The 21683-nt window shown below is 35.9% G+C and overlaps 1 protein-coding gene across 1 annotated transcript in view; it reads right to left on the reverse strand.

Moving 5' to 3' along the window:
• The window catches only part of gabrb2 (gamma-aminobutyric acid (GABA) A receptor, beta 2), a 151357-nt gene that overhangs the window by 53234 nt on the left and 76440 nt on the right, over nucleotides 1-21683 (reverse strand).

Genomic DNA, 21683 nt, shown 5'->3' on the forward strand with positions numbered 1-21683 from the left:
TAGTGCGCTAAGAGCACACAAGTTACAATATAAGCTTGAAGACATGGCCATTATACAGGGCATACTCTTCTTTCAGATAATTAAGGACTGGCTTGCTTTCAGATCTAGCAATAGTAAAGGTACATTAATTAAGAGCTTAACTGATTCTGTTTGATGTATGTCATTGCTGAAAGACTGACCTAAAACACTCAGGAGAATAAAAAATGAGCAAGATTAAATAATATTTAAATTGTCACGACTTCCTGTATAAAATCATTCTTTTATGAAGCTTTTGTTTCCAATTGAATGCATTAATACAATAAGAAGGCAAATATAAAGCACTATATAATAATTTTACAATGCTTTTAACATTACTCTTTTTGCTCAAGACTTTCTTCTCTTCCCGAATCTGTCCCATTGAATTTAATGGGTCACAGAAGGCAATAGGTAGTATATAAACAGTCTAAATTTCAAGATATAATCAAAACACACGTTTATAATTCACACCACTTTGCAATAAATTCTACCAGCTAGATTCAGACAGTTTTATGAAAATCTCTTATTTTAGACAACTTTTTACACCAATTTGTTGGTGTAATACATTTTACACAATGGCCACAAATGTCCTTTTCTGTGGGGGTACTTATAAAGCAATTCAGTTACATACAATTAAGTTACATACATACACATCACCACTAAGCAGGTTAAATAGCTATGTTGGGTTGAAAAAGTGCACGTACATACAATACTTATAAAGACCTTTGTATACATTCACATATATAAACTATACAGGTATGGAACCCCTTATCCGGAAACCCATTATCTAGAAAGCTCTGAATTATGGAAACCCATCTCCCATAGACTCCATTATAAGCAAATAATTCTAATTTTGCAGAACAATCCTATTGGGTTTATTTAATGGTTAAATGATTCCCTTTTCTCTGTAATAATAAAACAGTACCTGTACTTGATCCCAACTATGATATAATTACCCCTTATTGGGGGCAGAACAGCCCTATTGGGTTTATTTAATGGTTAAATGATTCCCTTTTCTCTGTAATAATAAAACAGTACCTGTACTTGATCCCAACTAACATATAATTACCCCTTATTGGGGGCAGAACAGCCCTATTGGGTATATTTAATGGTTAAATGATTCTCTTTTCTATGTAATAATAAAACAGTACCTGTACTTGATCCCAACTAACATATAATTACCCCTTATTGGGGGCAGAACAGCCCTATTGGGTATATTTAATGATTAAATGATTCCCTTTTCTCTGTAATAATAAAACAGTACCTGTACTTGATCCCAACTAAGATATAATTACCCCTTATTGGGGGCAGAACAGCCCTATTGGGTTTATTTAATGGTTAAATGATTCCCTTTTCTCTGTAATAATAAAACAGAACCTGTACTTGATCCCAACTAAGATATAATTACCCCTTATTGGGGGCAGAACAGCCCTATTGGGTTTATTTAATGGTTAAATGATTCCCTTTTCTCTGTAATAATAAAACAGTACCTGTACTTGATCCCAACTAAGATATAATTACCCCTTATTGGGGGCAGAACAGCCCTATTGGGTTTATTTAATGGTTAAATGATTCCCTTTTCTCTGTAATAATAAAACAGTACCTGTACTTGATCCCAACTAAGATATAACTCATCGTTATTGAGGCAAAACAATCCTATTAGGTTTAATTAATATTAAAATGATTTTTTAGTAGACTTAAGGCACACAGATCCAAATTACAGAAAGATCCCTTATCCAGATAGCCTCAAGTCTCAAGCATTCTGGATAACAGGTCCCATACTTGTACTAACTTTAATTTCTTCATTTTATTTTTGACTTCTAATTTTTTTTCTCAACTTTAATATGGAGTGGAGATAGTGAATGGATGGAGAGGGGATAGGGAAAGGGTGGAGTGGGGATAGGGAATGGGTGGAGTGGGGATAGGGAATGTGTGGAGTGGGGATAGGGAATGGGTGGAGTGGGGATAGAGAATGAGTGGAGTGGGGATAGGGAATGAGTGGAGTGGGGATAGGGAATGGGTGGAGTGGGGATAGGGAATGAGTGGAGTGGGGATAGGGAATGGGTGGACTGGATGCTGGGCATAGGTGGAGTGGAGGGTAAGGTGGATGAAGAGCAGGGGTTGGAAGGGGTTTCATCAATATAAGCTTAGATAATAAGGTGACTTTTCATTTGTTGCCACTGATTTCTTCAGTAGCCACTTAAACAACGGATATGGGTAACTGGAAGGGGAATGTTGCATTAAATTTTCAAAGATTTTGCATGTTATACGAAATGTTACTAACAATGTTAGATTTGGAACATATTTGTTTGTATATTTAAAAGGAATCAATGTGGTGGTAAAGATGCCAGGAAGCACTATGCAAATAAAAAGAAACTAGTGATGGGTGAAAAAATTCTCAGCAAATTCAGCATTTCACCATTGGTGGATGTTTTTGCAAAACGGGCGACAAAATTCGCCATGGAAAAATTCAGCACGCGTCAAAAGAATTGTGGCCCGCATAGAAAGAATTGTCTCGCTCGTCAAAAGAATTGTCATACCAAAAAGAATTGTCTCTCTCATCAAAATAATTGTCTCTCGCATCAAAACGAATTGTCGCACATCAAAAGAATTGCCACCCATGCCAAATTTTTATTTACGCTCAACATTTTCGGCATTTTGCTAATTTTTCGCCGTTTCACAAATCTTTTGAAAGATTTGCAAATTTTTCGGCAAAGCAAAATGGGGCAGATTCGCTCATCACTAAAAGAAACACATACTGTCATGTGATACATTCCAAGAAATCTACATACTGTAACTTTAGAAGCACCCCAAAAACTCACAGTAGTTTGATATATATGATATATCTCTACATAATTCCTTTCTACAATCACAGTTAAATTGGCACGTTTACGTGGCCCAGATTCTTTATAGTGTGACACTTTGTCCTTTTTTTAAGAATCATCTTAAAAATGGTTAAATATCAATATATTTGTTAAAATATATTCAAAATATTGACTTACATACTGATTATTTTTTAAGGTCGACAGTGTGTTTCATTTTCAGGAGTAATAATACTTAAGAGAGTTTTTTCCCATGTAAATTCATGCCATGGTAAAATAAAGAGTGTGACCAGTTAGGAGTGCTCCACCTCTGATTCAAGATGGCGGCACCCATGGCTGCAATGTTACATTGTGTCGCCTAGCAACATGGCACTGCGTGATGTCATCACATCGCACTTCTGCATGAAAATTCAAAACAAAAAGATTTAGAGACCAGAGTTCCATGCCCAAATAAAGGTCTTTCCTTATTAAGATCCTGGATGTGTTTAAATGACTATTTTGGCTTGATCTACTGGTTCCTGCCTCAATCTTTTGTCTGGACACTTTCTTAATCCCTTGGATACTGCGAATCGGCCTCTCTGAATACAGCTTTCTCCTTGGTCCAGACCCTGTTTTAGGCCGTCGGGTCCTGATAGTAAAATTGTGGGAACTAGCACCCATTCTCTAGCACAGGGAACCCCAACCTTTTTTTACCCATGAGCCACATTCAAATGTAAAAAGACTTGGGGAGCAACACAAGCATAAAACATGTTCCTGGGGGTGCCAAATAAGGACTGTTATTGGCTATTTAGTAGCCCTTATAAGAACTGGAAGCCTACAGGATGTTCTGTTTGGCAATACATCTGGTTTTTATGCAACCAAAACTTGCCTACAAGTCAAGAATTAAAAAATATGCACCAACTTTGAGGCCACTGGGAGCAACATCCAAGGGCTTAGAGAGCAACATGTTGCTCACGAGCCACTGGTTGGAGACCACTGCTCTAGCACATCAAGGAAGTATAAATGGTGAAATGGTTCTAAAAAGGAGAATTGTGCACCTAAAGTTTAAATGTTGATCAAACAGTGTGTAATCAACTGTGTTACTGGTACCTTAAACGAGAGTGAAATGCTCCTACAGACTGTGTCTTCTATGCAGCTTCCATTTTACTTGAGGACATCTTGAAATTCTTGGCCATGTTTGATAAAGGGACTAGCTGGAGGTAACCATGCACTTTTAGAGAAATGAACATTGATTCTTCATTTGTGCTACAACTGTACTTTTATTCCAAAATACTCCTCTATTAACAAAAGGTTGTGAAAACAATTGAACACTTCATTGTTAATTGATGTTAGGTACAGTATTTCAGTTTTTTTTCATTTACTCAACGTGATAGAACTTAATTTGCAGAATAATCCTTTGTGGTCTAATTATCTATCTGATATGTCTACAGATCTCACTGCTCATAGCCGTTGATATGATGAAACATTCTTTAAAGCATGCACTGCTAATGACTACTATATAATTAATTGATTATATAATCCACACTATCTATTAACAATAATATAATGCATCATGCCATTTTTAATTTGATGTGTAGAAGACAATCTGCGTGTAATTTATTTATAAAACAGATCAGATCATGTATCTGGTTCATGCTGAGGGGGATCACAAACTGATTCATTTGTTCCACTGACTGATTAAATAAGAAAAGCTTTGAGAACTTATTGCACAGCCAGCGGTCATTTTATATCAAAAATCCAATGGTTTGGACATTCCCTTATCACTTTAACTCATACATGTACTACATATGCAAAAAATGCAGAGATAACCCAATTAAGTAACGTTAGCCTGAATAAACTATAAAAAGGAATTATATGTTACAGAGGGAAACCATCTAACACTATTAAAAGAGGCCATTACGATTACCAAGGATATAACTACATTTTTATTGGGCAAAACCAATTAAAGGTCTTACTAAGTTACCCCGTTTCTAGCTGGACAGATATCCATCGAAAGAAAATAGCAATAAAGATTTTGAATATAGAATTGCCTACCTATAAAACAGGGTACCCTTAAAGTTTGGACCCTCACATCATCAGAGTGCCACGTGGAAAATGCCACACTAACGGGAGTGTTCGGTTTTGGGGAAATATTGGGCAAAGGTTCTCAAAAGTCTAGACTTAATTCTAGAGCTAAACAAATACACACAATGGCTCTCTGAAGTTGATCATCTTTGCACGATAGAAAGCTCCCAAGAAACATAAAAAAAAAATATGGGGAAAATGCCTAGAAAAATCTAATTAGTGAGTGGTATGTGTTATTTTCTGATAATCTACAATAAGGTTTAATGTTACTAAGGGGCGTATTTATTATGCTGTGTAAAACTAATTCGCCGAAAAAACAGAGTAAAAAGCTGTGTAAAATAAATGGAAAAGATCGCCATCTGAATGCCGGATATTATGCCGGATATTACGCCATTATTTTCCATAAGTTCCAGTGGAAGAAAAACGCGTAAAACAATTACGCCGATTTTACGCCGTTTTTACGCCATTTTTACACGGCGAAGCCTGGCGATGTGTGGCAAATTTTCTCACTGTTTTTTACACAGCATAATAAATATGCCCCTAAGTGAGTATATATTTTGGGGGGGAAAATGCACTTTCATAAAAAGTATAAAAGTAACTAAAATATAATGTGCTGCTGCCCTGCACTGGTAAAAGTTGTGTGTTTACTTCAGAAAGTCTACTATAATTTATATAAATAAGCTGCTATGTAGCCATGGAGGCAGCCATTCAAAGGAGAAAAGGCACAGGCACATAGCAGATAACAGATAAAACACTATTGTATTCTACAGAACTTATCTGTTATCTGCTATGTAACCTGTGCCTTTTCTCCTTTTTTCCAGCTTGAATGGCTGCCCCTGGGGCTACACAGCAGCTTATTATATAAATTATAGTAGTGTTACTGTAGCAAACACACCAGTTTTACTAGTGCAGGGCAACAGTGCATTATATTTGTATTAGTTTAAAGCTCTTTCATTTTTTAGTGTTACTGTTCCTTTAAGTTAGTTGACACTTTATCCTTATTCTTTCCAGACGACTCTCTCCTATACGCATATTTCACACACTTTATACCCCCTATGTAATGCTTACCTTTATGAACTTCAACAAATTAAAAGATGCAATTATTTTATCACTGAGATACTCAGAAGGAAAGCAATCTGAATGAATACATGAATGTTTGTAAAATAGCTTAACATATGTAGAAAACATTGTATCTATAACACTACTGAAATTACTTGAACCTCCTGTATATTACTGCATTGCTCAAAGGTGTGAATACTTTTTCCTGGTCTTTGTATTAAACTTTAATAAAATATAACTATAAAAGTAGTATAAAAGAAGTTAGTTGCTGGCTAGACCTACCAATCAGCAATTTGGTTTGGAACAAAATACCACCTAAAAATACAAATATAAAGTCTAATAAATTAATATCGACAACCACAACTGTCTGGAATACAATTAATACAAAATTAAAGCTAATACCCTACCCATCTCCACTTCTACCCCTGGGCCAAAGTATCGAATTTGTACCAAGTATAATAGACCCACAGCCACAGCCTTTGGAATGAAACAACTTCAACTACGACATGTACTTCCCTCAGGAAATACTGAGTCTACTATTCATAAAAATAAGCACAACTGGACGGCAAGAGACAAATGGAGAGACATGCAAATCTCCCACCTACTCCATACAAACAAACACTGGTCAGGAGCCAAGAGGCAACTGTCAGAACTCGAAAGACTCTGTGATAGGAATACGATGCCTCCCCATGCTATCTCTTGCCTATACAAACTTTTACTAGATAAGAAATATAATCAGTTACCCACATACACAAAAGCATGGGAAAAGGAACTACAATGCCACCTGGACGAAGAAACATGGCAAACGATCTTTAAAACAACGGCAAAGTGCTCCATAAGCAATAAGTATCAGGAAAGTTCATACAAACTTTTGGCAAGATGGTACAGAACCCCGGAGAAATTACATAAAATGAACTTAATACCCAATGACCTGTGCTGGAGATGTGAGGAAAAATCAGGGACATTGTCTCATATTTGGTTGGAATGTTATAAGATAAAACCATTCTGGGAAGAGTTTAGCAACAAATGTCAAGAGATCACTGGTAACCGAGTTAACTTATCTCCAACTTCAATTATCCTATTACAAATGCCCCAAGGAGAAAAATATTCCAAACATAGTCTTCTCCTCCAAATGCTAATAGCAGCTCAATCTTTAATTCCTAAGCATTGGAGAAACCCCAATCCACCAACAATTGAGGAATGGCGACATACAGTCAATGAAATTTGTCACATGGAAGAATTATCTTCCTCATTCAATAATAAATTTAATGACTTCTCAACAACTTGGTTACCATGGATCTCCTATTCTATGACCTAAATGTTAGATTATTGAGACAAACCAGAAATTACCAGGCGACCGCATCACCCTCTACCCTCTTTACTCTTTCTAATTCTATACTACCTACCCCTTTTCCCCCCCTACCAATACCCAACCCCACCCCTCTCCCCCTTTCTACCCTTCCACAACTTCAATATGTATACAAGCTTCTTTTTATTACATCTACATTACAAGGTGACATGATGTTAAAAATATGACAATAAGAAGGCTCAAACCAATGTAAAAAATTGCAAATGTATGATGTGAAGCTATATCTTTATTTTGAAAATAAAAGAGTTAAATACAAAAAAAAAAAAAGAAGTTAGTTGCCTGCATTCTTTTTTTTTTGCACTTAGAGTCTACTTTGTAAGTGATTTATGCCTGAGTGAATAGAGTGTGCTGGCTGAGCTTGTACAGGGAGAGGGAGGGGCAGGAGGCGGGAGCTGCCTGGAAGGATATCATGAGTTGGGAGAGATCTGCAGCCTGATCCCTGTATATGTGTAGTAATAATATTTATCCAAAACCCACTTATAATATTAACATTTTTGTATGACATATATGCTAGTAAAAGTGCTAAGGCTATTTTTAATGTAAAATAGTTGTTACTATTTCTTTAATTATATGAGCAAAGACATAACTAATTTTGAGAGCATGTCAGTACCAAAGTTTTATGTAGATCCCTGGTTTGCAGAGATCTCACAGCAGTACAATACTACATTTTCAGCGCACTGCACAAGGAATAAGAATAAACTAGATTTCATGGCCGCTGAAAGTAAATTGACCCCAGAAAAAGACATCATTTTTGGTAAGTACCTATGCTGACAAAACCTAAACTGAGTTAACATGTCTTTCTACTCAGAACAACAAAAACAGTAAAGTTTTGCAGTTTTATGTACAAAGTAAAACATCATGTATATACTGTAAATTCATGGATATAATTTCAATGCAAAATATGCATAGAATTAAAAGAAAGTATGTAAATGATTTAGGTAAAGTGTTCTGTACCGTGTTAGCCAGTTGAAAAAGTTATAGGGTTAAACGTTTGAAATATAGCATAACAAAAGTGGTGTAAAGGTGATACAGGTATGGGATCTGTTATCCAGAATGCTTGGGACCTGGTTTCTTCTGGATAATGGATCTTTCGGTAATTTGGTTCTCCATACCTTAAGTCTGCTAAAAAAACATTTAAACATTAAATATACCCAATATGATTGTTTTGCATTCAATAAGGGGTAATTATATCTTAGTTGGGATCAAGTACAGGTACTGTTTTATTATTACAGAGAAAAGGGAATCATTTAACCATTAAATAAACCCAATAGGGCTGTTCTGCCCCCAATAAGGGGTAATTATATCTTAGTTGGGATCAAGTACAAGTACTGTTTTATTATTACAGAGAAAAGGGAATCATTTAACCATTAAATAAACCCAATAGGACTGTTCTGCCCCAATAAGGGGTAATTATATCTTAGTTGGGATCAAGTACAGGTACTGTTTTATTATTACAGAGAAAAGAGAATCATTTAACCATTAAATAAACCCAATAGGACTGTTTTGCCCCAATAAGGGGTAATTATATCTTAGTTGGGATCAAGTACAGGTACTGTTTTATTATTACAGAGAAAAGGGAATCATTTAACCATTAAATAAACCCAATAGGGCTATTCTGCCCCAATACGGGGTAATTATATCTTAGTTGGGATCAAGTACAGGTACTGTTTTATTATTACAGAGAAAAGGGAATCATTTAACCATTAAATAAACCCAATAGGGCTGTTCTGCCCCCAATAAGGGGTAATTATATCTTAGTTGGGATCAAGTACAGGTACTGTTTTATTATTACAGAGAAAAGGGAATCATTTAACCATTAAATAAACCCAATAGGACTGTTCTGCCCCCAATAAGGGGTAATTATATCTTAGTTGGGATCAAGTACAGGTACTGTTTTATTATTACAGAGAAAAGGGAATCATTTAACCATTAAATAAACCCAATAGGACTGTTCTGCCCCCAATAAGGGGTAATTATATCTTAGTTGGGATCAAGTACAGGTACTGTTTTATTATTAAATAGAAAAGGGAATAATTTAACCATTAAATAAACCCAATAGGGCTGTTCTGCCCCAATAAGGGGTAATTATATCTTAGTTGGGATCAAGTACAGGTACTGTTTTATTATTACAGAGAAAAGGGAATCATTTAACCATTAAATAAACCCAATAGGGCTGTTCTGCCCCCAATAAGGGGTAATTATATCTTAGTTGGGATCAAGTACAGGTACTGTTTTATTATTACAGAGAAAAAGGGAATAATTTCCAAAAAATAGAATTATGTTTAAAATGGAGTCTATGGGAGATGGCCTTCCCGTAATTCGGAACTTTCTGGACAACGGGTTTCCGGATAACGGATCCTATACCTGTACCTTTATTGGCTAAGTAAGATTATAAACACAGCAAACTTTCAGAACTAGTGATGAGCGAGTTTTTTCACCAGGCATGGATTCGCAGGAAAGAAAAGGTCATTAGGTTTGATCCCAGCATGTTATATCATCAGCTTTATTTCCATGCTACAAGTTAATGCTCTCAAAGTTATAAATAACAAGTAATAAGTGATATAAAAGGGCAAAGAAGTATACAAGGAAATTTCTTTAAGTTCAAGTACACATAAATAAAAGTTTCTGGGCTGAAGATAATTATGTGTACAAGTATGGGACCTGTTATCTGGAAACCCGTTATCCAGAATGTTACAAATTATAGAAAAAAAATATTTCCTTTCTCTCTGTAAAAATATAACAATACCTTGTATTTGATCCTAACTAAGATATGATTAATCCTTATTGGAGGCAAAACAATCCTAATTTATTTAATGTTTAAATGATTTTTTTTATAGACTTAAGGTATGGAGATCCAAATTATGGAAAGATCCCTGGGAATTATGGAGCATTCTGGATAACAGCTTCCATACCTGTATTATATTCTTTTTCTTCTGCCTAGAATAGAGGCCATTAGGCCCAAAGTTCAATACTGATGGAAACTCAAAAGGAATCTGGTTTATTAAACACTTTCCATGAGAAAGTACATCATCAGTGGGGGGTCCAACTGGCACTTTTAGACTCATCCATTCCTTAACACCAACCCCTTGCTTGCTGGCTTGTTTGTTTGCATCAGGCAGGAAAGGTTAAAGCGGCTAAAGGGGCTGAGGATTGGGAACTATACAGAAGTCTCTGGCCCTGCCTCCCCTCCACTGGATCTGCTGTAAGGTGGTTAAACCACTGTACATAACTAGTGATGAGCGAATTCGCCAGGCATGGATTCGCAGCGAATTTCCATTGCTGGCAATATACTTCCAAAAGTATTTGCTTTCATGTTCTAACTTGTAGTAGAATAGTTTTATCTAATTGCTAACTGGTTGCCATAGGCAACTGCACTTGTGCAATATAGTACGACCCTTTGAATGCCAAAGCTGAAGCTTGCCAGTATGACATCTCCGTAATGCTTTTGGTCATATAATGAATAACTGTAAAGGTAAGGGATCCGCTATCTGGAAACTAGGGATGCACTGAATCCACTTTTTTGGATTCGGCCGAACCCCTGAATACTTCATAAAGGATTCGGCCTAATACCAAACTGAAAAAAAGTCACGTGATTTTTAGGATTCGGTTTGGCCAGGAGCATATCTTCCTAACTAAGATATAATTAATCCATGTTGAAGGTAAAACAGTCCTATTGAGTTTAAATGATGTTTAAATAATTTTTAAGTAGACTTAAGGTATGGAGATCCAATTTACAGAAGATCCTTTATCCAGAAAGCCCCGTGCCCCAAGCATTCTGGATACCTTGTGTCTCAACCCTTTCTCCTTGTAGATTGTAAGCTCTTTTGGGCAGGGCCCTCTTCACCTCTTGTATCGGTAACTGATTGCTTTATATGTTACTCTGTATGTCCAATGTATGTAACCCACTTATTGTACAGCGCTGCGGAATATGTTGGCGCTTTATAAATAAATGTTAATGTAATGTAACAGGTCCTATACCTGTACTTAGGCTAATTAATTATACCTGAAATGTGGGACAGGTTTTAGCAATTACGTGGAAAGCATTTTGGGATGTTTTTAAAAAGAATAGTAAATATTACTAAGGTAGATAGCTGCAGTTATTTCCAGCCTGTTCCGTATGACTTTCTTTTACATTTTTACTTATTGCATTACTTTTTTTTATCACTTTACAGTGTTTCACCTTTGAATCCAAAAAAAAGCAAATCTGCAGAGAAAACACTTTCTGTAGTTGGTCTCTGCTCAACTTGCTATCTTCATTTCCCAGAAGTATAAGGCTGTGCTAACCTTACGCAGCCGAGCAAAACATTTTTAAATAGGAAAAATAAATTACCTACAGATGCCTCCTGTCACAAGGTAATAGTCTCTAAGGTCCCTTCACTTCTGCACAGTGTAAGAGTATCAGCTGGGCTGTTCGGCGCTGACACTTTAAGCAATTCCAAACCTCTCTGGCCTGACACATCTCATGAGAAAGTCCAACATTTTCAAACAGATTGTAAAAACTAGAGATTCAGAATATTTGCCGTATGATATTTCCTGCAGAATTATAGCGTCAGTTTAGCCAAGAGACCTAAAAGTTCATAATCTGTTTCAAAAGTGATAATGTCTCATTCCAATATAACAATATGCAAATTAAAAAAAAACAAAAAAATCACAAATAAACTTTATTAAGACACTTTCCCATAATTCCATGGCAAGTCGCTATTCATACTGTGTATACAGAAAAGTCTTTCAGGGCTGGAGTCAGCTAACAGTACAGGTATGGGATCCGTTATCTGGATTATGGGACTGTCATTTCCCATTCAGTCCATTTTAAAAAAAGTTTAAAAATGATTTACTAATAGGGATGTAGCGAACCTAAAAATAAAAGTTCGCGAACTTACGCCAAAACCCGCGAATATTCGCGAACTTTGCGAACCCCATAGACTTCAATGGGAAGGCGAACATTAAAAACTAGAAAAGCCATTTCTGGCCAGAAAACTGATTTTAAAGTTGTTTAAAGGGTGCCACGACCTGGACAGTGGCATGCAGGAGGGGGATCAAGGGCAAAAACTTCTCTGAAAAATACTTTGTTGGCACAGAGTTGCACAAAAACCGCAAGCTATTCTAGCGAAAATACGCGGCTTTTTTGCTATGTTACGCTAAACACCATGAAAACGGGATTTGCGGAAAAACGCCATGTGTGACTTGTGCGGCGTATTGTACAATACTTTTGCGAGCATAAAAAATGCGGCGGAAAACGCGGCGCGAACCCAAACTGCGAACATACGCTGAAAGTTTGCGAACACCCGATGTTCGCGCGAGTTTGTTCGCCGGCGAACAGTTCGCTATATCTCTATTTACTAATTCTCTGTAATAATAAAACAGTATCTTCTACTTGACCCTAACTTAATTGCTTGAATTCATATTGGTGGCAAAACAATCATATTGGGTTTATTTAATGTTTAAATTATTTTTATTAGACAAAGTATAGAGAGATCCCTCATCCGGGATACCTTAGGTCCAAAGCATTCTTTACACCCCCCCCCCCCCCCCAGTTGTTCCAATATAAGTTTGACAGCCCACAAAAGGGACAGGACTTACCAGTAAATTCTAAGATTTCAGGCTGGGAATGAGCAGAGAAGACTGGGCCTACAATGCACTGATTTGTACTATTCAATGTTGGAAGGTATGGTGATGTAACATTTCACAGACCTTATCTAATATTTAAAACTATCCATTAAATACTAATATATAAAGTAGAGGATAATTTTGAATGTGAACTTTATATCCAGGTAGTTTGAATAAATGTTTTAGAGATTTGTTATACTAGTCTCCATGATAGTATGCTGTACTAAATGACATACATGCAGCACCTACTAGGAAAAGAGACATTTCCACCAGTGTAACATTACATGCACTTCTGCCTCTTCTTTCAAATCTGTGACCAAATCAACTCATTTTTATTTCATTGAATAATTCAGCTGGGAAACAGAGGATCAGAGAAGTACATTTGCACATGGACCAGAGCTTTGCTACATAAATATAGAGAATAGAATCAATTTTTACTAAGCCTACTTCATTCTCTTTTATATCTAGCATATAAAATGCATTCAAGCAGTAACACATCATGGGGCTAATTCACAAAAGGTTGTTATCACTTAACGCATAGTTTTATGCGTTAAAAAATTATGTTTAATTAAGTAACGATTCATCAAAGTCATTTCTAGTGATGAGCAAATCTGTCCTGTTTCGCTTCGCCATAAAATTCGCAAAACGGCAAGAAAATTAGTGAAATGGTAAAAAATTCACAAAATGCATTTGTTGAGCTTTTTTTTTTTTTTTGTCGCCTGCATCTTTTTTGTCACCTGCATCTATTTTTTGTCACCCGCCCAATTTTAAAGCCACCGCGCCCAATTGTTTTGCTCAAACAAATTTTTCTGCGGCGAATTTTCACGGAAGTTTCGCAAAACAATTCGCCAATGGTGAAATGCGGAAATTTGCTGTGAATCACTAGTCATTTTGCATGCCTTAATAGTCATATTCTTTATGCAAAAAGCAAACTGCAAAGCATTATGTCCATTGCATTGCGATAATTATCAAACAGAAATAGTCCTAAAGCATAATTCACAGACATATTTTAAGCGGTAAAAGCATGAATTATCCCAAAAATTATTATGAATATTAACACCTCCTAGGAGTGGGTGTTACTAAACAACATTGCGGTTCGTGGGCATTTGTGAAGACAACATAGAGCTTCAAATTCGAAATCCGACTGCAAAAAGAGTGATGCATCCTCAAATTTTCAGGGGAAGATCAACTCTAGAGGGATTATCAGAGGAGGAAATAGTAAGTCGCTACAGGTTAAATAGAGCAGCAATCTATGGCCTGTATGGGGTACTGGAGCCTTATCTGCAGCCACTAACATACAGAAGCCATGCTGTTCCTGGCATAGTGAAACTTCTGTGTTTTTTCGGAAGCGGACGTTTTCAGAAAGTTGGAGGGATATATGGGGGAGTGTCACAGCCCACATTTCTACGTTGCCTTGGCCAGGTCCTGGATGCAATACGTTCAGTGTCTGGGAATTATATAAAGTTTCTCATCAATAGAAATGAGTGGAACACTGTAAAAAGAGAGTTCCATTGTGTAAGTGGCATTCCAAATGTCTTAGGTTCCATAGATTGCACCCACGCGGCATTTAATCCCCCACTAGACAAAGAGCATATTTTCCGGAACCGCAAAAATTACCATTCTCTGAAAATCCAAGTCGTGTGTCACACTAAGATGAATAATAATAATAAAGTATTGTGTCAGGATTTCCAGGCTCCTCACATGATTCTTACATCTTGAATAATATCGCGTGCTATGAAATCACGCATAAACATATTGCATGCTTTAAAATATTGCTTAAAATATGGTATCCCACAAAAAATAACAACAATAAAATCGCTTCTTAAGTCAGACAAGTGGCCTTTTTGTGAATCGATCGTTAATTCTAAAAATATAAGAAGTTATACTATTTTTGAAGCATGCTAAAAATAACTTTTTCGGCCTTTTGTGAATCCGTAAATGTGTCTTACATTTACACAATACAAATAATGTTTATTACAGAATGCACCTTTCCCTTTAGTTTTCTGCATTTTTCATATGATGTATTTTGGCATGGTATGTACTATACTTGGGTTCAGTAAAATGGTGAAACCCAGATTAAATGTCCGCCAATTATGTAAACACACCTTCAAACCAAAACTGAACCAATAAACTTTTAGTTTGTCATATAATAATAAATAAGGTAATAGGCTGTAAACTGTTACATCATTGGAGCGCATGAGCATGAGTGATCCAATTAATATAAGGCAAAGTCTAAACATAACCTAATCACTGTCAAAGGAAAAAGATAGAGATATATTCAACTTGTTTAGATTAGTAGTTTAGAAGTTTAGTTTAGAAGCAGAATGGAAATTAAAGACTGTACTCTCCAGTCTAATAAATTATAATAAAAACTTTAGTCTCCGGGAATGGATTTATTGTCTCTAACATCTCACAAATATATAAGGAATAATTGTAAAATTATTGTAAAATAATAGGCATATTATAAGTCGCAAAAAGTTTCATATAAAAACACAAGTCCGGAGGTGGACTTCTGTAATACAGGACATGGAACTTCAAGGTGAATTCTTTTATTCTCATATTTTGAAACAGATGGTATTAGGTTTATATATTCTTCTTCCCATATGAACCTCCACTAGCGATATATCATTCCTGCCAACTATAAGTAAGTCGCTGTTGGATTTGAATAAATAATTTACTCAAATCAAGCCTGACCCTTAAGTTCCCCCTAGGCTTGACTAGAACCATTCAGGTCCAGTTAGGGTTTTATTTGTGGCATATATTAATACAGAGTATTACAATATAGAGTATTAAATAATAGTTCATGTATAATAAAAGCATTTGACGATGCTAGACAACATTTTCCAACACAACATGTTATTTAACCACTTCTTCCTCCATAGGGCTAATCCTGTGCTATCCAATCATAATCCTTGTTTAGCAATACTCCATCTTTCTGTCTTTCCTTTTGTACAAAAGTTCTAACCCCCATACGTAATAAATGGTTCAAAGTTTGCCTCAGTGTAACCAGTGAAGTGATTGATTTTAAATGGGTGACCAATAAATGCTACCTGCTGATTGGTTGGTATAGGTAATAAAAACTGTAGCAAAATTTGCGCCTTAAATTACATAAGAACCTAGAAAATAGAATGACCTATGGCCCTGAGTTCTAAAATCTTCATACAGTTCTTTAATAACAACTAATGTAGATGTTTTCAGCTCCATCCAAAATATCTCTACAGGGGGTGCATGTTTTTTTCTAATATAAATGTGTCATGAAGTCAGTTAAAACTGATGACATCACGAAACACAGCACTCTCGTGTATTATAAAGACATTTTCATTACTGTTCGACCCATCATAATCAACAGAAGTGCTTACAATCAGAATACCAGATGAGAAAATAATATGTATACATGAGCTGCCGAATTATCTGCCTAAAACTTTTTCCCCTTAGCTAAGCTACATTAGAACGTAGCAGCTGTATTAAACTGTGCTGTAATGATGAGATTTTAGAGTTATGGGTATGAACACAAGTGCTGTATTTTTTTCCAGGGACTTTGATCCGGCATCATCATTGAGATTTCTCACTCTTGGAAAAGGCAGCGGGTGGCAATATACTCTGCATGGGGCCCACCATATCATTACAAAAAGAAGGAAAATGTTTTGTTCAAAAAAAATCTATACGAAAGAAATAGCTATAGAACTAAAGTCATACTAAGGGCAAAAATCATTCTCACATAGGATATAAAACTGTTTAGAATATTGTTTTCTTTCTGCTTCAGAGAAGAAGCAAAAAGAGAATAATGGCCTTGAAAGTGATGAGACTATCTCCTGCACTATATATAAATACATTATTTCTTCATTTACGCACACGCATACATAAACACCCACACACAAAAGTAGATCATGATTAATTCCTCAACAACTAATCATATTGTGGGAATTTATTTATAACAGGGTTATACCTCCTACACAGCTCATAACTGAACCCAACTATTCTTGCACTCGATTTTCAAGGGTTACCATGTTCAAACTAATGATAACTGTCACTACACCCAGTGACCATCTCTATACAAGAAACTTCTACCAGTGATAATAATTTTATAATTTCTAATACTTTGCTAAATGTTTACTGGACCAGGGTAGGCTTTGTCCCAGTGAACAACTGTATTGCAAGGTTAGATGCATGGTTTTGTATTAGATAAGACCCAGGTTGGTTTACTAACCCATAGAACAGTTAAAGGGAATGTGTAATTGGTTGCTATGGGTTACTACCTAAGTGCAAAGTTCCCAGTGTTGGCAAGTGAGCCTGAAATTTTCTGAATTTCCCAAACTAGAAACCGAACTATAGTATTTTCATAATAATAGAAACGAATCTGCATTACAGTGTTGATAAAAAGGATAGACATGATCATCTGGCAAATAACAGACCAGAATCAGCAAGGTAATATGGCTAGATGTTTTAGAACAACATTTTTAATCAATTTAATGCCAAAGTATAAATTGGGCATATTTTAATTGACCAATGAATGTGCCATTTATTTAGTTATGATTTACACATTGTTCACCCCACCCTGTTCACAAAACTCTGCTTTATTTCCAAAATCCCACAACCAATCTGCTCTTTACCAACCTTGCACTAATGCAGACCATCTTGTTCACATTGCCTCTACCCAAAGTCCCACCCTTTGTAGATAACAAGTTGTCTAATTCCAGGCAGTGTCATTCTGTGGCTACTAAAGCAAATAAAGTGCTGTGTTGTCTAAAAAAGGGCATTGAGTGAGGTTGGGGAATGCCCTTCCTAATGATGTTGTAATGGCAGATTCTGTTAATGCCTATAAGAGGGGCCTGGATGAGTTCTTAAACAAGCATAGTATCCAAGGCTATTGTGATACTAATATCTACAGTTTGTATATATAGTTTATGTATGTGAGTGTATAGATAGGTCAATATAGGTCTGTGTGTGTGCTGGGTTTACTTGGAAGGTTTGAACTCAATGGACCCATGTCTATTGATGAGTGAATCTGACCTGTTTCGCTTAGCCAAAAAATTTGCAAATGTTTGAAAAAGATTTGCGAAATGGCAAAAGTGACATGCATCACGTGAGTTATTTTTTTTTAGTATTGAGTTAGTATATTTTATATTATATATCTTAAATAGATATATTTTTAGTATTGAGTAAGTGAGTAAGTAAGTGTATAAAGAGTATAAATGTATCTCTACCACATCTCTACCACATTAAAAACAATTAAAATTTAGCTGGCCAGCCTACCAATTCTCACAATCACATATAACCACAGTTTAGAGAACAATACCTCACTATGGTTCATATGTATTGTTTTATAAAAACAAAATTTGAAAAGTAAGTAAAAAATAAAGAATAAAAAAATTATGATTGTCCAAAAATTATTTTGATAGAGAGGCTTATGGGAGTTTTTTTTTCTCACACCCAATTTGTACCCAATTAATTGAAGTCAATGGGCATTCATTCTCATGCCAAATGCACTAAAGTCAATGGTTATCTTCTCTTGCACCAAATGTATTTGAGTAATTTTTGGTTTCTTGCACAAATTCGAGTCAATAGTCATTTTTAATCCTGTAAAAAAACACAATTCTTTTTTTCACCAAAACAAAATGCATGGCCAAATTCTAGTGCAGATTTCTGAAAAATTTTGGCACTCATTTATTTCACCACAAATCTGTATCAGGCAAGAAAACAAACCAAAAAACCCTAATTACCAAAAAACCTTTTAGTTGAAGTCCCAAGCATTGCAGGTAATAGACCCCATACCTATACCATTGTTTAGATTGTATAAATTACAATTTAATAGCCCCATGATCGTAATTTAGTACAGGTATAGGACCCATTATCCAGAATGCTCGGGACCAAGGGTATTCCGGATAAGGGGTCTTTCCGTAATTTGGATCTCCATACCTTAAGTCTACTAAAAAATCACTAAAACATTAATCAAACCCAACAGGATTGTTTTGCATCCAATAAGGATTATTTATATCTTAGTTGGGATCAATTACAAGGTACTGTTTTATTATTACAGAGAAAAAGGAAATCATTTAACCATTAAATAAACCCAATAGGGCTGTTCTGCCCCCAATAAGGGGTAATTATATCTTAGTTGGGATCAAGTACAGGTACTGTTTTATTATTACAGAGAAAAGGCATTCATTTAACCATTAAATAAACCCAATAGGGCTGTTCTGCCCCCAATAAGGGGTAATTATATCTTAGTTGGGATCAAGTACAGGTACTGTTTTATTATTACAGAGAAAAAGGAAATCAGTTTTAAAATTCTAAATTATTTGATTAAAATGGAGTCTATGGGAGACAGGCTTTCCGTAATTCGGAGCTTTCTGGATAACGGGTTTCCGGATAAGGGATCCCATACCTGTATACATGCTTCATACACTCAAATTAATATTACTTGGTGCATGTTTCCATATATAATTCAATTTAAATGCAATAGACTGATAATCAAAAGGTGTAACAAATTTTGATGTGTATGTGTCACTTTCCAGATATTTCTGGAAGACTTCAAGGTACAGTACATATGTCTAATAGCACATGTAAAGTCCACACACACACAGACTTTTTTTTACTCATTCTGCGAAACATTTTACTCATCACTAGTGATGAGCAAATCTTTTCACCAGGTATAGATTCAACATTTCCCCATTGGCTAATTTTTTCACAAAACTGCAACAAAGCTTCGTCCACAAAACAAATTCGCAGAGACAAAAAGGTCGCAAAGACAAAAATGTTGCAGAGACTAAAATGTCGCAGAGACAAAAAAGTTGCCAAGGAGTGAGAAAAAATGGGAATTGACTTTAGTGCATTTGAAAAAAGAAAACAAGTTGCATGTAAAAAAATGTCACCCGCGTAAAAATTTGTGACCTATTCAATGCGTTTTGCAATTTTTTCAGCAATTTTGTTGGCAAAGCGAAACACAGATTCTCTCATCACCACTCATTACTACGTAACTAGGGGAATAGCACTTGATTTACATCCATAGGGACTGTTAACCCTATGGGTCCCTACAGAACATTTCAAGCTGTCAGAAAATGTTCCCTTATTTATCACTGTTTATTAGCATTTTCTCCTAGACTGAAAAAATCTTCAAAATATTTTACACAACATCAAAAAGTGTGAATTTGTAGCAAATGGTTTTCAATTGCTCAAAGCTGGAGAATAGTGATGAGCAAATCTGTCCCATTTCACTTCGTTGAAAAATTTGCAAAACTGTTGAAAAATGCAGCTACCGCACAACTTTCTTGACACAAAACCACAATTTTACGCTACCCGACTTTTTTAATGCAACCCCAACTTTTTTGACACAACCTCTGCTTTGTTTATCCACTTTTTTGTTGCAGCCAATTGTTGTGCCTGTTTTGCTGGGCGAAACATTTCTCTTATTACTGCTGGAAAATGCAGTTTTAGTCAGGTAGGGCAATCTGCAATGAACCCTTAGTTTGAGTACAACATAGTGTCATATACCTGTATATTCCACAAAGAACCAGTAAAAATATCTGCTCAAAGAGAGACAAATAGGTCACTGGTGTTTACTATATGAAATCCTGACTTGCTATGCTTTTCTTTCTTAGAGTAAAGCTCTCAAATCCTTTTAACTGTGGATAAATGATCTGTACAGTTGTATTTCACTCATTCCAGACAATGCCACCGACTCAGGGTCACATTGGACAAAAGCTACATTGAGGTGTATCATAAATTTTAAGCACCTTTGTGATAGCTATGCCTGCCTGCAGTCACACAGCAAATATAAATAATCCCTGTGGCATCTGGGAAAACATGCATGTGAAGGCTTGTTGTTTAAATGAAAGCTATCCAGCTGATTAAAGCGATTGCTTGTTTATTGGGAAAAATAGGCAAATCTGTGGAGAAAGTTCCTCATCTCGCTAGGCTGTGACTGTCCGACACTCCTTTAATACAATTTCACTAAGGAATTATAAGCTTCAACTTTTGGAAATTTAATTTCGGCTTTTTAGATAGCATTTAAATCACATTAAATCTCATAGAGCAAATATGCCAAGGGATTTTCTCATTTGGTTAGGAGCTAGACATTCTATTGATCCAAAGGAAGTTTTGCTCATTTACTGGAAGAAATGCAGGTAGTGAAGAAAATCAATGACTTCAAAGCTTCAGTAGCAATCAAACAAAATTCCATTACCATAGTTTGTATTGTACTGTACCCTTTAACACTTCAGATGGCGGAGGACTGTCATGCATCAGTGCTAAAAGTATTTGCAATGGGAGATTTGAGTGGCCATGCCAGGCATTAGACAAGAGATCCGAGCTATGGGGCTGTGCATTCTAGGGTGGCTCAAAGCTGTGGATATTAGGGCCTAGCCTGACGGTATTAACTAGTTTGCATGCTGATTTGCTGTCCTAGAATCAATAACCTTGATAAGCCATGGGAAATTTCCTCGGCAATTCTAAAATTTGATGGAACAACACCATTATTGACTTAAATCTCCATCACTGGTGATATTTTCTGCTTCATAAATTTATCCTGACGCCTTCTCCGCTAAAGGACAAAGCAAAGGAACGATTCTTTTACATGTTATGAATGGTGTTTTTATGACAAAATGTACAGATGCTACAGCCACTTCCCAAGATCAATTTAAAGAGTAAATGGATCCTGAGATTAGATTTTTATATCGTTTCTCTCTTGAATGATCTGTTTGATGCTACGATTGTGTCACTAAAACAAAGCTCTTCTTGCTCATAATGTG

The sequence above is a fragment of the Xenopus tropicalis genome, chromosome 3 (genome assembly GCF_000004195.4).
Source record: "Xenopus tropicalis strain Nigerian chromosome 3, UCB_Xtro_10.0, whole genome shotgun sequence".
In the NCBI taxonomy this organism is placed as follows: domain Eukaryota; kingdom Metazoa; phylum Chordata; class Amphibia; order Anura; family Pipidae; genus Xenopus; species Xenopus tropicalis.